Source organism: Pipistrellus hanaki (genome assembly GCF_964339955.1).
Source record: "Pipistrellus hanaki genome assembly, chromosome: 7".
In the NCBI taxonomy this organism is placed as follows: Eukaryota; Metazoa; Chordata; class Mammalia; order Chiroptera; family Vespertilionidae; genus Pipistrellus; species Pipistrellus hanaki.
The window spans coordinates 51826880-51843107 of NC_140509.1; positions in this window are offsets into that span (position 1 = coordinate 51826880).

Here is a 16228-nt window from a genome sequence, read left to right on the forward strand (position 1 = left end):
TGACCCTGGCCACAATCCAGCTGGCAACAGAAACATGTTATCAAGTAGCCATAACAGTAACTAAGATACCTAATATAGAGAAAGAATATTAAAAAGTAGATACAACTGTATTTCTATCCAGTGAGCAATGAAACTCACAATGATAGTCCCAAGTCATAAGGAAAAGGTCAAAATTTATGTCATATACATTTAGAAGGTTAAAGAAATTAACATTATCTTTATAAATACTATAAAAGTATTTTATTATCTAAATGTCTAAAGCTTACAGAGAAATAGTTTTACATACTAAAAATGTATTTCCTGAATAGAAGGACTCAATAGTCTTAAGATGTAAATTCTTCCCAAGTTGATGTACAGAGTCAATGTAATCCCAATCAAAACTCCAGCAAACATAGTTTATATCAGCGTTTTTCAACCGCTGTTCCGTGGCACACTGGTGTGCCGCGAGATGTTGCCTGGTGTGCCGTAGGTGCAGACAAGACAAGAATTTTATAATTTTTCACTATTTTGTTTACTTAATATTTCATAATAAAGTAATTATAAAATACTTTCTTTGTGTTTATTTGATTCCTATTCAAGAGAATTACTTTATATATAGTCAATATAGGCACAGAGTTAAATTTTTTAACATTTTCTAATGGTGGTGTGCCTCATGATTTTTTTCATGAAACAAGTGTGCCTTTGCCCAAAAAAGGTTGGAAAAACACTGGTTTATATGAAAAGGCAAAAGACCCAGAATAACTAATAGAATATTAAAGAAGAATAAAGTCTAAGGACTGACACAACCTGACTTTAAAAGATATTATAAAGTTACTAGAGGCCCAGTTCACGAGATTCATGCACTGGGAAGGTGGGGAGGGTCCCTCAGCCTGGCCTGCGCCCTCTCGCAGTCCAGGATCTGTAGCACCTTACCACCAGCCTGCAGCGGAGGCAGGAGACACTCCCGCCACCTCCACTACACTGGCTGCGCAGTGCTCCTGTGGGAACACTCCTGCATTGAGTGTCTGCCCCCTAATGGTCAGTGTGTGTCATAGTGACCAGTAGTTCCGCCATTTGGTTCATTTGCATATTAGGGTTTTATTATATAGGATAATTGTCAAGGAAGTGTGGTATTGGTAAGAGAAAAGACAAATGGATCGATGAAACAGAACAGAGAACTCAAAAACAGACCCACACAAATATAGTTAACTAATCTTTGACAAAGGAGCAAAGGCAAATCAATGGAAAAAGGGCAGTCTTTTCAACAGTTGGTATTGTAACAATTAGACATCGACATGTGAAAAAAAGTTGAGACACTAGCCTTACCTCTTTTATAAAAATTAACTCAAACATAGACTAAATATAAAACTTCTACAACATAGGAGAAAAATCTATGTGACCTGACAAGTTTTATATTGAACAACTAAAACATAATTCATAAAAGAAAAAAATTTATAAGTTGACTTTAAGAAAAATCAAAAACTTCTACTATGCAAATGAGACTGTTACAATAAAAAGACAAGCTACAGACTGGGAGAAAATATATAGAACATATATGATAAAGGACTTGTACCCAAAATATACAAAATGCTTTTTTTTTAATTAATGATATTAGAGAGAGAGGAAGAGACAGAGAGATAAAAAGAAACTAATTTGTTGTTACACTTATTGATGCATTCATAGGTTGATTCTTATATGTGCCCTAACCAGTCATCAAACCCACAACCAGTCATCAAACCCACAACCTTGGTGCATCTCAATGATGCTCTAACCAACTGAGCACCTGGCCAAGACAAACATCTTAAACTCGACAATAAGAAAACAAACCCAATTACAAAATGGGCAAATGATCCAACCAGGTACCTAACTAAAGAAGATATACAGGTAGCAAATAAGCATATAAAATGATGTCCAATGTCATCTATTATTAGGGAACTGTAAATTAAGACATCAGTGGGATACCACAACATACTTACTAAAAAGGCAAAAAAGAAAAACAAGACAATATCAAATGCTGGCATGGATACTGAACAACAGGAACTCTCATTCATTGCTGGTGAAAATGCAAAATGGTACAGCCAATTTAGAAGAGATTTTGGCAGTTTCTTACAAGACTAAACATAGCTTTTATCATACAATCCAATAATCACACTCCCACGTATTTACCCAAATGACTTTAAAAAAATAATATCCACACAAAAACCTATACACAAATGTTATAGCAGCTTTATTCATAATTTCTCCAAACTGCAGACATCCTTCCAAAAGTGAATAGAGAAACAAACTGTGGAATATATGTTATTTGGCAATAAAAATAAATGAGCTATCAAGCCATAATAAAAATAAATGAGTTATCAAGCCAATATAAAACATGAACGAATGTTAATTGTATATTGCTTAGTAAAAAGAAACCATCTGAAAAACCTACACACTATGTGATTACAACTATATGACACTGGAAAAGTTGAAACTATAGTGGCAATAAAAAGACCAATATTGCCAAGAGTTCAAGGAGAGGAGTGGGACAGGGATGAACAGGTGGAACATGGGATTTTTAAGGCAGTAGAACTATTCTGTAGGATACCAAACTATTCAATGGATACAAAGCATCATGCATTTGTCAAAACCCATAGAACTGTAGAACACAGTGAACCTTAATGTAATCTATGCACTTTAGTTAATAATAATGCATCAACTATTAATCATATAATACCAATATTGGTTAACTATAACAAATATTCCACACTAATACAAGACATTAATAGGAAGAGAAACTGTAAGTAGAGAGGGAGTATATATGGGAAATCTGCTCAATTTTCTGTAAACCTAAACTACTTTAAAAAATAGTCTATTAATTTTTTGTTTTTTTGTGTAATACTCAATTTCCCCAAATGCCAAGTAATGAAGCTCTGTTTTAATAAGCATGTGTTGCTCAGAGTTAAGTCTTTATCTACATTAAACTAACTTTTTCTGAATTGTCAGTCACTTTGGATATGCTCAAATAATGAGCACATAAATTATGAGTAGGCCCTGGGCAGGGTTTCAAAACGTATGGTCTTCAAACTACCTGCACCAGAATCATTTGGATGCTTGTTAAAAATCATATACCTACTAAATCAGAACCTCAAGGGGTGGGCAATCTGCATTTTTAACAAGTTCCCTGGGGACTGTGATACACGACAAGTGTGGAAAGCACCACATTAATAGGGTATAAGGATACTTAAGAAATACTCCTATTTTACTGCTTATAAAAAGCAAACAATTAAAGCACACCAGCTGCCCAGTAATTGAGAACAGGCTTCCCTTCATCTCCCTGGCACAAGATGACAACCAGTGATCACGTTGCAGTTCCAGGAATTCCAGCCGTAAGGACTAAATTCTCTAGAAGCACTTTATTATATAACACCACGTTTTTATGAGTGCTGGTCATTCAAGAAAGAAATAGCTAGACAGTAAAGATCAAAATTATGCTTCTCGCCCTTTTGTATTTTTTTAATTGAAGACATAGTTTTGATAAAGGGTTAAAAAGACTCTTTCTGATGCTTTATCATTTATTACTCCCAAACTGAATAAATAGGTTAATGAAATTTTGGATGGCATTGCCAATTTCTTTTGTTCCCCAAGAAAATTAATTTCTATTAAGTAATTCTGGTCTTGCCCTTTTCAGGAAGATACAATTTTACTGCAGTTATATCAAAGAAGGTCACAGAGCCAGGGTACAGGACAATGCCTCATGACAATGCCCTAGAACAATGATAGAGTGGGCCTAGGCAATCCTCGCTGTCATCATTTCCTTCAGACTTTCCATCTTGTGTGTTTGTGACCTTGGCAATCCACCTTTAAGCTGCATAGTATTGTTATTACCCCCATTTGCCCAGTGATCAAATGTCAAGCAATCTTAGCCATTCTGAACACAGTAGAGAATTGTCTCTTTCGAATCTATGACTTACCTTTCTGCATACTTTTTCCTCTCCCACCAATATTTCAGTTATTGTCTATCCTAAGTGGAAACAATCTGATGTTAGTCGTTTATACTTACAACTGAATGCAACACTGCTCATAATCACTTGGAAGATTTGCTAAAACACCAATTACTGGGCTCCATAAACCCCCAAAGTTTCTGAGTCAGTAGGTCTGGGATGAGGCTGGAGAATTTACATTTTTCTTTCCATGGGTTTTTGTTTTTTTTAATTGATGAGAGAGAGAGAGAGAGAGAGAGAGAGAGAGAGAGAGAGAGAGAGAGAGAGAGAGATTGATTTGTTGTCCCACTTATTTATACATTCATTGGTTGATTCTTGTATGTGCCCTGCCTCTTCCCACCATATATCCAAGCCCCCACTGTCACCCTGCCAAACCTATCCTGCATTTCTGAACTCTAGTCCTGGATCCTCTCCATCTTGGCTCCTGAGGACCTGAGGAGTTGCAGTACACTCCTTCCAGGGTTCCCAGGCTTCTGGGTATGTGATAAATGTCTGGCACAGGCCTCTTGGCTGCCTCCCTAAGCAAGATTTAGAGAAAGGTATTTCCTCTCTTTTTAAAAGAACCAGAAGAATGCCAGGCCTAAGGTGAGGAAAGGGCCACACTGAGAATTGGTCAGTGAAAGTGCCCCCTTGATAGAAGGCAGGAGAAAAGGTAGCTTTCACACGCGAAGTATACTGTTGAAAAAATACCATGTCCTACTTTTTAAAATGTTCTTAGAGTTTCCATAAGTGAAGTGCCAACCAAAATAGTTTCCCTCTTTCATATAAGAGAGGCAAGCTCTACTGGAAGATGTTGCATAAAATCAAGATTAAATCCAGAGGAAACCAAGCAACAAGAAAGTGGGAGTGTCCTAGCTGGTTTGGATCAGTGGATAGAGTCAGCCTGTGGTTTGATTCCAGGGGTCCCAGGTTTGATTCTGGTCAAGGGCACATGCTAGGCTTGTGGGCTCGATCCCCAGTGGGGGGTGTGCAGGATGCAGCCAATCAATGATTCCCTCTCATCACTGATGTTTTTATTCTCTCTCCCTCTCCCTTCCTCTCTGAAATCAATAAAAATACATTTTAAAAAAAAGAAAGTGGGGGCTGCTTTGCCAGGATAGGGCAGCAGACCACATTACAAGAGGGACCTCATCCACAAGCAGTACTGTCCACAGATCTGTAACTGCTGGTAACTGGGGGGATGCTGAAAAAAGTACACTGGGCTATTATTATTGCCTTCATGTTATTATTCCTCATGGTGGGACTACTAACAAGGGAATGTCAGCATCATATAAGAGAAGAGCACATGACCTGGAGTCTGAAAAACTGGATTCTAGCATTGTCATGACTTGGTCAACAACACAGAGCTTCCATTTCATTATCAATGGAATGGAGGAGGGGGATAATCAAACCAATCATGATTACCTGTGACTCATCAAATGCATAGGCTTATTATGGGGGCTAATAAGTAAAAGGAAAAAGTCTATTCACTAACATTAGTTATTTCCCAGGTTGTGAACTCAAAACAAAAGCAGTATGTTAACCCATCAGGTCATTTCAGCTCTTCATTCTAGAGGTTTGACGTCCGAGAATTCTTTAACCTTATCACAACTGTGGAAAGGTATTCTGGCAATGGGCTGCAGAGGTAAAGGGGCTTTCTAGAGTAGGAGTCCATTCAGAGAAACAATAAATCCCACTCAGCAATTAGGGGCACAGACCCCTCTGTCCCAATTCCAGGCACTGAAGTGAGGCTGACAAAAGAGAAGCCAAGAGCCACCGTACAGAGAATTAAGAGAAAAGCTTTAAGAGAAAGACCTAATCAAGGGCTGCCTCTCCTAAACAATCACAAGAAAATACAGATCCACCCCAGGAAACCTCAGGGAAAATACCATTTTGATTATGTGTTGGCATCTTTTACAGAGCACATAGGAGCACCACAAAGCAGAGCTAAGAGACCCTGAACTTACATTATGCCTTCATGGGGCTGTTATGCTTAGCTAATGTTAAAAATAGCACAAATTTAAATGCTGAAGTTAAAATCACAAATTCTGAACTTAACTACAAGACAGAGTTCCACATGATTTCATTCTATTTTTATTTGACAGGCTATTAATTGCAATCATTGCACAGATTTTTCATTTTAGGACAGCTAAGGTTTCTCTTGCCACCAAGTCCCAAAGAACATTGTCCCCTCTCTTGGAGAAATTTCTCTAACCAATCTTCTTGTCATTTGCCTCACGGGCTTGTTTAAATTGACACTTGAGAGTAAATTTACATGTTCCTTTAAAAAAAAAAACACCCAAAAACAATCCCAGATGAAGGTACCAAATGATCTATCCTATTTGAATTAAAAGCATAAATTCTGCTATGGGTTATATAAATGGGAACCCTTGATGAGGAGGCTCAGATAAAGTGGAAAATTCTTTTACCCTATAAATTATTTTCTCAACATATCCATACTGCTACTTTTTTTAAAAATATATTTTTATTGATTTTTTTTTACAGAGAGGAAAGGAGAGGGATAGAGGGTTGGAAACATTGATGAGAGAGAAACATCGATCAGCTGCCTACTGCACACCCTTATTGGGGATGTGCCCACAACCAATCTACATCCTTGATCGGAATATAATAGAACCTGGGACCCTTCAGTCCTCAAGCCAATTCTCTATCCGTTGAACCAAACCAGTTAGGGCCATACTGGTTACTTTAAAATATCCTTCTATATCATCTAAAATCCAGCTAACAAACAAATCATTAAAAGTAGTGGATTGTTAGGGAATCGAAATAGATCACTACTAAATATTTCTAAAAGGAAGTCACCAATGTAGGTGACTGAGTTAGAACAATCTCTGGAACTGACTTTTTTTTTTCTTTCCTGAACCTTAGAACAAACTAGGGACTTTTTAAATTGTAGCGAATAAGTATTAGAATTTAAGTATTAAATAAGTATTAAATAAGTATTAGAATTAAAAAAAACTAATGTATATTTAAAATCAACATAGTTTTCTTTTGAATACATGTGGTATTGTGATATTTACTGACACTGTCTGCTGCCCACCTTCCATGAACATGGTAAGAACTTACCGTTCCCTGTGAAATTAGGCAGGGCCAAGTGAATCGCTTGAGCCAATGAAATGGACACCTTACTTCCTGTCAGAAGGCTAAGAGCCACTGTTTGACTGACCCATTACTTTGCCCAATCAATGTCTCTCTATGTAGCCTGGGCTCTGAGTGAAGAAATCATGAATCAAATGAGCCAAAGATGGACACCGGGGGCCAAGTATCGATAAAAAATAAATCTTTGCTGTTTTAAGCCACTGAAATTTGGGGGTCATTTCTATCACAAAAAAATCCAGCTTATCCTGATACCGTAACACAGTGTTTTTCAACCTTTTTTGGGCAAAGGCACACTTGTTTCATGAAAAAAATCACGAGGCACACCATTAGAAAATGTTAAAAAAATTTAACTCTGTGCCTATATTGACTATATATAAAGTAATTCTCTTGAATAGGAATCAAATAAACACAAAGAAAGTATTTTATAATTACTTTATTATGAAATATTAAGTAAACAAAATAGTGAAAAATTATAAAATTCTTGTCTTGTCTGCACCTACGGCACACCAGGCAACATCTCGCGGCACACTAGTGTGCAGCGGAACAGCGGTTGAAAAACGCTGCCGTAACAGAAAATTTTACCTCAACAATGCACCAGGCCACAGGCCTCTATACCTGGCAGAAATCAGGGAAGGTGTCACCAGGCAAGATTGCAGAGGGGTTTCCTTCTCAAAAAAAAAAAAAGTATCGGAAACTGTAGAAAGCATTAGGCTTTCAAAATAGACAGTCCAGGTTCAAAATCTAAATCTGATACTTACAATCCTTCAATATTCTGGCAAGTTCTCAAATTCTCTGGGCTTCAGTTTCCTTTGCCATAAAATGAGAGAAATACTACCTTTCTTAAATGAGAACTTACATGCAAAATACCTCTCACAAAACAAATTTTCAATATAGATTAATAATAGCTGCCATTATTATACAAAAATCAGTACAAGGTGGACAGTACAAGGGGAGAATAAACATTTCCACTTGTTCATCTTTGAAAAATGTTATGTTAAGCACTGCCACTTATATTTTCTAATTAAACAAGATCTGTACAGGAAATATAAATCTAGTACTGACATCTTCTGAATACACAAAATAATGAATATATAGATGTTAAGTACACAGAAAGTCATGATAGAGAAGGATTTATTTATTTACTCGATTTATGAAATTGTGACTATCCAACTCTTATGCAAAAAAGGCCATTAATCCCATTTGTAAAGTACATGAAACTAGCTGCAAAGTGGTAAGAGATAAAGACACAAGCAGAATTAGAATGGCTTTCAAGGCAACATCTGCCTGCTCCCTTCTCATTAAGCCTGTTTTAAAAGGTGAGGTATACTCCTGATCCTAAAAATTAAAATTTCTCACTCCAATCAATCTGGTTTTATACATTGAGATATATTGCTCTCCTCCACAAACTCTAAAAGAGCTCATAAACCCCAGGGTAACCAGAGATGGGTGTCTTAATAAAAATTCAATTTGTAGGCTTTGATATTATTTACTTCTTGATTTGAGAGCAACATGTGAGCCTTATCCAACATGGCCACATAACTTCTTCCTCTAGCAATGGGAGTAAAGCTGATTGGACCTTTTCATGGAATAACACATAGGTTGATCCAGAGCTTTTTGCTCTCACATATCACCTTGCTATTTATTTTCTGTCAAAATAATCCTAGCATGCCAAGCCACCAAGCAAAACATAGATTTTTATGTAAGAATTTTCAACTTTGTTTAGTAAACGATTCTGTCTGTAACAGCTTCTTTCTGCTCACCAAATCTACAGAAAGAAAAAAAGAGCAGATAACAGGCTTGTCCATTTGTTTCACCTCAGTCAAAAGTCGCAGTCTTTGCTTCTCATTTATACTAAGAACTCCTTTCCTTGTTTTGCGCTTCCAGGGTCACTGATTCTCCTCAATAATCACTCAGGACTAAATTGTACCCCCAGAGCCAGAAGACACATCTACTAGCCACAGCCATGTCAATTACACCGGCCAGTTGGAGGCCCTGACTCTTTGGACTCAGCCATGTTTCATGAAGCACTGGCAAGACAAGATAGATCATATGGTCACTGAAACTCAGGGCTTCCAGAGCCTAAAGGAAAATAAATCCTATCGTGTTCTCTCTGAATTCATCAGTTCAGGTCATAAATACATGGACAGAGCTCCTCTTTCCCACGAGGGAGTCGCTGCTGAGAATGGTGAGCTTGAACACATGCAGCTCTGCAGTGGCACTCTCAGTAAGCTGTGTTCTCGAATGACCTCTCTGACAACTGTAAATCATTCAGCTAAACTTAAAGTAAAACACTTCAATCTCAGAGCACCTTTTAGGGGAGTTTCATGCAGTATCCATAAGCCAAATAACATAGGTAACTATTTCAACGTTGAAATCTACCCTTGCTTTTCTCTCTGGGGTTAGGACAGAGGGCACAGAAAATAAGACTAGATATCTAATTGAAACTGCCCAGAAGCCTCCAAGTGCTTCAGGCTGAGGGTCACAGAGCACGATTAGCAGACTGGCAGAGAAGTCTGCATTTCCTCTGGGCCACGTCCTAGGAATCTGGTTGTAATCATGGTTGTTAATTATCAGAACCGGACTTTGGTTGATGATGTATGAAGTGGCATGAGGATGTGGGCTCTTGTGTGCAAATGTACACAGTTCATTGACTTTACTCTCAAATTCCCACACTGCAATCATCAAAATGGTATGGGAGCTGCCCCTGAGATGAATACCCATCCAAAACAGTCAGTTACAAGATAGGCCAAGGAGACTGCAGCCAGAGAAAGGAATTCCAACATGACAGATGTTTGGCTGTTATAAGTTTAGAGAAAATGAGAAACAGAAGCATGAAGCCGAGGTTAGAAAGGCTTCTTTCCTGGAGGCCTCGACCACAACAGCAGCTGCTCAGAAGGCACCAGTTGCCATGAGGCACCTCTAAAAAGATAATCAGCGAGAGGGCTTTCCCCAAATACTAAAGGTCAGAAAGCTGTAGACGTTTTGATCCCAGTCTTGCACATCATAGGTCAGAGAGACCTGGTTTACAAGCCTTTGGGAAGAAATGTTAATCATTTATTTTGAGAGCATGCAATCCAAATAAAGTGCCTCCTCCTGCTTTAGAACAAGCCTCACTACAGATCTATTTTTTAAAAAGCAAACAAACAAACAAAAGCCTAATTCTGGATGGTTACTGGAGATTTTCATCAAGAGCTAGTTGGGGAGCAAGAGGTATAAATTATAATACACAGTAACACTTTCTATAAACCCTCTGTGTTCACCTCTGTCTTCCAAGTCCTACTTCTTGGCATGGTGGCCCCTGTTCCCATTTTCTGTCTCTTAAAATACTCGAGCATCAGAAAGCTCTACTTCTCAGCAACCTTTCGGCATCTTTCCTTTATTACTCAGAGCTTTCTACTTTATTACCCAGAGCTTTCTGGCCCTTTCTTATGACCAGTCATCAATCCTCCAGGGCTTCTTCAGTTTTAACTCCAACCATGTCCCCACCTGGAACCAGCGGTTTTGCAGGGAAGAATTCTAGCTCCCGATAAGATGGAAGAGGAAAAGGGTTTATATAAACTGCCTTTTGGATATCCGTTTCTTGTACAAACACACACTGGCACTTATAGGCTATATGGAGAAGCTGAAGTCATTAAAACATTCACTGATGAACTGATTTTGTCTATCCCACACCCCTCACAAACTCATCTATCCAATCCTGTGCTCTCTGAGGGTAAGCATTTTGATTAGCATCTGGCTGTATTCATTTCATATTACCACACCCTAAGTGCCTTAAAACACCACAAATTTAGCCTGTTACAGTTCTGGCAGTCAGAATTTGAAATGAGTTTTGAGGGGCCAACATTAAGGTTTTGGCAGGGCTTGTGCCTTCCGCAGGTTCGAAAACAGAATCCATTCCTTGCCTTTTCTTACTGCCACAGGCAGCAGGCTTTCCTTGGCTGGTGGCTGTGTCACTCCAATCTCTTGCTTCCATCATCATATTTACCACTCATGCTGATCTCCTGCCTTCTTCTTATCGAGACCTTTGTGATTATATCATTCCTACACTAATAATCCAGGATAAGATCTCAAGAGCCTTAACTTAATTGTATTAAAGAAGTCCCTTTTATCATATAAGGTAACACTCAACAAATTCCACAGATTAGGATATGAACGTCATGAGGTGGGGTGAGGGAATTATTCACAATATCAGATGTCACAAACTTTATAAAAATCAGTACAAATTCAATGTACAACAACTGCAAAGTGAAATTGCCAGGCTTGCAAAAGAGAATGCATTCATAAAGTCAACAAAACGTATGGGTGAGAGCTGCTAGAATTATGAGCAAAGCCATTGACAAATGGAAATTCAGCAGAGACAGAACAGAACCCCATACAACTGGGGGAAAAAACCAAAAAACAGAAAATCAGCAGGATGGTAACAGCTGGCTAGAGCAAAGAAAAGAGTTATTGAAATACCACCTGATTAAAAGAGAATATTGGGAAAACTGATGAAGCCCTCAAATTTTTGCTGTGATGAAAAAAATGTGAGATAAATATAATATATAATGTCGAATTGTCTTGGAACATTTTTCTACAAAATGAATCAATAGGGTCTTGATTATTTTCCTTGTTCAATCTTTTATAATTATAATTATTATGTTAATTTTATTTTAATAAGACTTATTTTTATAATTTTTAGTTTCATTTTTTAAGAAAAATAAGCAATTTAAACCTTTTTTCACTCTTTATTATAAAGTTTTGGTCCCTATTCTAAGCAGATTCATTTTAAATAGCTATTAGCTAGTAAAAACTAGCCTTAGAAATAAAGGCAGGGGTGGGGAGAAACCTCCCATGGAAACAGAACGTGCTCCAAAGTGCAGGCAAGAGGCTCAAAGCCATCCAGCAGCTGCACAGGGAAAGCTGGGAGAGCAGGGCCTGTGCCACCTGACACGGAGCCCTTCCCCCATCTGAGCCAAAGGTTTTCCTCCTGTGACAGCCTGCAATTTTATCTGGGCGGGGGGTGGGGGGGAGAGAGGATTTCATTAGTCTGGTAAACATCACACTACAAAGTGATCCCCAAAACCACAGTGTCACGTGGGAAAATATTTCACATTTCTGAAGGAGGGGAAAGCAAAACTAAACTAAACTAACAAAAAGAACCACCATTTATTGAGTGCCTCCAAAGTGCCAAATAGGATAAGGTACATTCTCAGTAATCCTCTTCAAATTAAGTACCACCCTCCATTTATTGAAGCTGAGTTTCTTGAATAATTTTCCAGAAACCTCACAGATAGGAAATAGCCCAGTCAGGAGAGAACTGGAGTCTTCCCCACCCGAAAGCCATCGTTACTCACCACGCTTTAGCTTGATTGCACGTGACCACAGGTGCACCCTTGGGCTCCAGAACCTGCCTCTCCCTGCCATAAAGGGATAGATAGACTGAGTGTTCTCTGTCAGAGATCAAGAGTATAAAGGCAGAATACTTAGTCTAGGCCCTTTTAAAGTCTTGACATTTTTGTGACATTGAGGAATAAGGATGTTTGAAATCTCTTAGATCTCTGCTTCCTCTATAAAAAGATATAATTAATACTTGTCCTCATACATTTGCTGATTTCATGAAATGCACCTTAAAATTCAGATGAATAGTAAAACTCAATATTAAATTAAAGATATCCATTTCATACTATAAAAAAAAAAGACATCGATAGGAATTTTTGGAATGAGACAAGTTAATTCTGAAGTTAATATGGAAAAATAAACTTGCAATAATAGTCAAGAATATTCTGAGGAAGGAGAGTAATGAGGTAAGCCCAACAGAGAAGAGGCAATATTATAAAGGTGTATTGAGCTGAAACCAGTTTGACTCAGTGGATAGAGCGTCAGCCTGCGGACTGAAAGGTCCCAGGTTCGATTCAGGTCAAGGGCATGTTCAATGATTCTCTCTCATCGATGTTTCTGATTCTCTATCCCTCTCTCTTCCTCTCTGTAAAAAATAAATAAAATGTATTTTTTTTAAAAAATAAAGGTGTATTAAGCAGAAGGTATTACACCTGAAAGGACAGAACAGTAGAGCAAAACAGAGTCCTAAAATGGACTCAGATACCAGCAGGAATTGAAGATATGATATAACTATACATCTAAATCAGTAGGTAAAAGATGAATTGTCCAATGATGATGTCAAAACAACTTAGTAGCAATCTGGGGGAAATATATACATCTACTTCATACCTTTCACAAAATAAAGTAGGGATAAATAAAGGATTTCAACCTAAAAAGTGAAACCATTATAATTGGAAACGGAAAGAAATTTTCCAATTTCAAATTTTCAAAGAAAACGGAAGAAATTTTCACAATCTTATATTAGGATGGTGTTAACACTACCTTAACATTTTAGCATAAAAAAATAAGGAATTTTACATCTTTTAATTTCTGCTTGAAAAGAACTAACAAAGTAGAGAAAAAAGCCCACTGTTCTTTCTATTCTTCTTCCATACCTCAGGGTACTTTCACTTGCTCTGAAAATGCTTTCTCTAATCTTGCAAACAACAAACAGAAGAAAATATTTACAATGCATATAAAGATTCCAACAAATCAGTAAGAAAATATCAACAACTCAACAGAAAAAAACGGCAAAAACAGTAAGTCATAGAAAATGAAATACAAATGACTCTCCAATATTTTAGAAGAAATTGAACCTTAGAACAAGTGAATCTCTAATAATATTCTGATTCCAGCTTTTGTCAGATTAGAGAAAAACAAAAAAAACTATTGTGTATTATATTGGATAAGTGAAGCAATCACTTTCATACAATGTAAGTAGAACCTCTTCATAGAGAAATTTAAAAATATCTACCAAAAATATATAAAATTTTGACACATAGATTATACTTATATTTACATAGTTCTAATCCTAGTACATCCTATAAAAATACTCTTTTGCATACAAATAAGTATATAAAGGGAAATGAAAATGTAACTTTTTTGTAATAGAAAACAATGAGATAAAAATCAAATACCTTTCTGTTGAGGACTGGTTAAATAAGTGATACCAATACAATGAAATATTCTGTAGTCATTAATAAGAGTGAGATGAGGTATACTACCATTTGTATTTAATGGATATAAGTATAGTTATGTGTGTACATTACAGGATCAAGGATGGGTAAAAACTTGAATTTTTTATCATGTTCATATATTATCTATTCAAGAAATTAAGGGAAAAAATGCTCAAGCAAGGCCTTGAAACATTTGGTCAATTATCTGTGATTTACCATTGCTGGCACCACTAAGCTTTGTTGTTGACATAAATAATGAAAACTGACTATATATATATTTTATTGTTCACTGAGCACTGAACTCAGTGGAGACTGAAATTCAATAGGAGATAGCGTAATGTGATGCAAATGCACAGTAAGCATTTAGAGTTAGAAGACCTGTGTATAGTTTCCAGCTCCATGTCTTAAGAGCTATGTGACCTGGAAAAAGGCATTTAGGTTTTGAACCACATTTTCTTAACTATTTCTTAACTATTTTATTGATTTTTTTACGGAGAGGAAGGGTGAGGGATAGAGAGTTAGAAACATTGATGAGAGAGAGATCAATTCAGCTGCCTTCTGCACACCCCCTACAAAAGATGTGTCTGCAACAAGGTACATGCCCTTGACCAGAATCGAACCTGGGACCCTTCAGTCCACAGGCCGACACTCTATCCACTGAGCCAAACTGGTTAGGGCAGTTTTTCCTTTTTTTTTTTTTTTTTAACTTCCTTTTCATTTTATTGTATCTATATGAGAAGGTGGAAGTTAGCTGAACCTATTGCGGTAATCATTTCACAATATGTATAAACTAGAGGTCCGGTGCATGAAATTTGTGCACTCAGGAGGGGGGGTTCCTCAGCCTGGATTGTGAGAGGGCGCAGGCCAGGCCAAGGGACACAACTGGTGCATGATCAGGGCCTGGGAAGGACGCAGGAGGTTGGCCAGCTGGGGAGGAACTATGGGAGGGCTCCAGGGCATGTCCAGCCCATCTCACTCAGTCCTGATCAGCTGGACCCCAGCAGCAAGTTAACCTACCAGTTGAAGCGTCTTCCCCCTGGTGGTCAGTGCACATCATAGCGAGCGGTTGAGCGGCCTTAGCGTATCATTAGCATATTACAATTGAACAGCCAACTGGATGACTGAACACTTAGCATATTAGGCTTTTATTATATAGGATCAAACTATTATATTGTATGCCTTAAACTTACACAGTGCTATATGTCAATTATTTTTCAGTAAAACTGGATAATAAGTATCTGAGTATAAACTTAAAGTGACATAGACAAGCTAGCTAATATGTAATTAATTTTTAGGAATTAAGAAACTTAATTCAGAAGAAGACAATCATCAGAAAATCTTGTTGAGACCACATAATAATGGGGATCAAATAGATGTTCAATGTACCCAATCAGAGGGTGCTATTCACACTTTTGCCCAAAAGAGGGGGGAGAAGGGAAGTGTGTGAATTTTTTGGGATGGTGATGGAATATATATAATATATATATATATATATATATTTTTTTTTTCTTTTTTTTTTCTTTTTTTTTTTTAACTTGAACCCCAACCAAGAAGTTATTCTTCCTGGTCAAGGAATTCATCGGCCCTGGCAGATGCTGAACACAAAGAGATACAACCCAGAGGCAGCTGGCCACAGAGCAGAGAGCTCACTGAAAGGCAGAAAACAGACATGCCTTTCAGGTGTGCCAGAAGCATTTTGTCAAGTAAATGTGCAAGTCATATTTCCATAGAATTGTTAAAGACATTTTATTTAAAATCTAAATTTGACTAACCACAAATAAAAACTAGGGGGGAAAACCTGCAAATAGTTCTAAGCTTCCTGGTATAAGGAAGAGATAATACACATGCAGCAAGAATGAAGAGAACCATCAGCAGAGCACAGAAAAGTCAAAGAAAGAAGGAATCAGAGGAATCTGGACGTGAGGATTTTAACACACATCTACAAAGTGTCTGACATTCCTGTCCTTAAAAGGTGGGTCTGTGTTCCCTCCCCTTGAGCCTGGTTGACCATAGTGACTGGCTCACCAATAGCATATAGTGAGAGTAGCATTATGTGGCTTTCACGGTTCCATGCTCAGAAAGATTCCATGGTCTTCTGTTTCAATCTTGAAATTCCTAAGAATTTTTGAACAAGGG